This window comes from Loxodonta africana, unplaced genomic scaffold (assembly GCF_030014295.1).
Source record: "Loxodonta africana isolate mLoxAfr1 unplaced genomic scaffold, mLoxAfr1.hap2 scaffold_178, whole genome shotgun sequence".
Lineage (NCBI taxonomy): Eukaryota > Metazoa > Chordata > Mammalia > Proboscidea > Elephantidae > Loxodonta > Loxodonta africana.
Window position 1 is genome coordinate 437,501 of NW_026974923.1, and position 2,500 is coordinate 440,000.

The following is a 2,500-nucleotide window of genomic DNA, read 5'->3' on the forward strand; positions in this document are numbered from 1 at the left end:
GCGCCCCCGCACCCGCGGCCGACGACACACCGGGCGCGGCCGGGCGCCGCCGCGCGCCCGCGCCCACCCCCCTACCGGGAGCCCGACACCCCCCTACCGGGAGCCCGACGAGGGTCTTCTCGCTCGCCAACGCCGCCGCCGCCCGCGCGAGCGCCCGCGCTCACGGGAGGCCGGCCACGCGATCGTCAACGCCAGGGGGCCCGCGCGGAAGAGAAGAGAGCGCGCGACACGGAGAGGGACGCGTGCCGGAGGGCCGCGGGCAGCACGCGCCGCCCACGCACGCCCGGCCCGCCCGCCCGCCGCCCCGCCCCGGCGCCACGCGGGCCGGGCGGGGGCGGGCGGACGGGGACGGGAAGCGGGGCGGGGAGGGAGGGGCACGAGCCGGCGGCCCGCGGGGTCCTGCAGGGGGCGCCGGCGCGCCCGGTGGCGCCCCGGCGGCGCCCCCGCCGGGCCGGGCCTCGCCGGCGCGGCATGGAGGGGGGGAACGACCCAGGGGGGAGGCGCGCATCGGCGGGCGACACCGCGGCGTCCCGCGGGCCGCCCGCCGGGGCACCCGTGGCCTGGGGCGGAGCCCCGCCCCCCGCACGCGCCCGGCGGAGGCGTCCCGACAAGGCACGGGGGGTGGAAGGGGCCGCCGGGAGGCCGGCGGGCCCCGGACGCGCGGCGGACCGTGGGGAAGAGCGGCTCGGAGGAGACGGAGGCCGGCCGGGACGTCCCCCGCGGCCGCCGCCGGGGGCAGGCGGCGGCCCGACGGGGGCGCCCCGGACGCGGACGCCGCTTCCCCTCCCCGTCGCCCCTCCCCGGCCCCCGCCGCGCGGCGCGGGACCGCCTTCCCCCGGCGAGCACACACCCCCCCCCCGTCGCCAGGGTGACCCCGAGGCCGCGTGCGGCGCGAGGGAGGGCCCCCGAGCCACGACCCCGGCGCGAGCTCTCGCTTCGCTTCTCTCTCTTCTCTCTCGCGGGCGCGGCGGCCCCCGGCCCCCCTCCTCCTCCTCCGCCGCCGCGGAGGGAAGGGGGGCGGACGGGGGCACCACCGGGTCTGTCCTTAGGGGGTCGTAGGGAACCCGGCCGCCGCCCGCGCGCCTCCCGCCGCCCAGGCTTGGGCGCGGGCGTGCGGCGGGCCGGCCGGCCAGCCCCTGCGAGGAAGCCCCCAGCCGCGCACCCCCGGGGGAGGGAGGGCCGGCCAGACGCTGGCCGGCGGCAAACCCCGGGGGGGCGATTGATCGTCAAGCGACGCTCAGACAGGCGTAGCCCCGGGAGGAACCCGGGGCCGCAAGTGCGTTCGAAGTGTCGATGATCAATGTGTCCTGCAATTCACATTAATTCTCGCAGCTAGCTGCGTTCTTCATCGACGCACGAGCCGAGTGATCCACCGCTAAGAGTCGTACGAGTTTGGATTCGCGGGGCCCTCCCCCCCCCCAGCGAGGAGGGAGGGAGGCGACCCCGCCCTGGACACGGCACACATCCCCCGAGGGGCGCCTCCTGCCGGCCAGAAGACACGACGGAACCACGACTCGGGAAAGGTCGGGAGGGATTCGCGGACAAGGGGCCCGTCCACACCCGGCCCCCGGAGGAGCGGGCCTGGACGCCCCCACAGGCGCCCCGGGGGTTCCCACCCCCAACGACACGGGGCACCCGCGCGCGGGCCCGCGCGGTCCGACCGGCCGCCGGGCTCCCCCTCCCGGCGGCCGCCCGGCCGGCAGCGGGGCGCGGCGCGGAGCCCCCCGGCCTGCGGGCGGAGGCCGGGGGAGAGACGGGGTGAGGGCCAGGCCCCCCCCCACGGCCGCTCCCCGCGGGCCCGCCGCCACGAACCGCGGCGGACGGGCGACCCCCCGAGGGTCTTTAAACCTCCGCGCCGGGACGCGCTAGGTACCTGGACAGGGTGGCGAGCGAGGGCGGGGCGCGGCCATCGCCCCCGACGCGGATCCCCGGCCGCGGCCGCCCGCGGGGGACGCGCGGGACCGCGGCGCTGCCGGCCCGTGACGCGGGGGATGGACGGTAGGGGCCCACGCGCGCCCCCCCGCGCCGCCGCCACCGGGGACCCGCCGCCCGCAGCGCGCGGCCGCCCACCCCGCCTACGGCTCCCCCCACCTCCCGGCCGCACACGCACACACCGCCCTCCTCTTCCCTTCACCCCCGCGACGACCCACACGGGCGCGCGCTCGGAGGCCGGCCACCGTCCCCCCCCGCACCCGCGCGGCCCAGGCCCCGGGCCGCGGAGGGCCCGGGGCGACGGCGGGACGACGCGGTTTCGCGGGCGGGAAGGGGGAGGCCGGGCGAGGGCCCGAAGGTGCCGGGGGAGGTCAGCGAGGGGCGGGGGCGGACGCCGGGGAGGGGGGCCGGAGGGAAGGGGCGGCCGCGCAGGGGCGGCGGGGCCGGGGCGGTCGGCCGGAGGACGGGCGCGGGGCTACCCCCCCCACGCCCAGGGCGGGCGGCCGGGAAGCGGCGGGCAGCGGGTGACCCCCCGAGCGCCACCCACCGGCGCCCCCCCATCCTCCCG

At 81.7% G+C, this 2,500-nt stretch overlaps 1 non-coding gene across 1 annotated transcript; it reads right to left on the reverse strand.

Annotated features, from left to right (window-relative positions):
* Window positions 1-1,231: 1,231 nt before the first annotated feature.
* LOC135229263 (5.8S ribosomal RNA) lies at window positions 1,232-1,384 on the reverse strand. Its single transcript, XR_010320047.1, has one exon. It is a non-coding gene; the product is annotated as a 5.8S ribosomal RNA (ribosomal RNA).
* Between the last annotated feature and the right edge of the window lie 1,116 nt (window positions 1,385-2,500).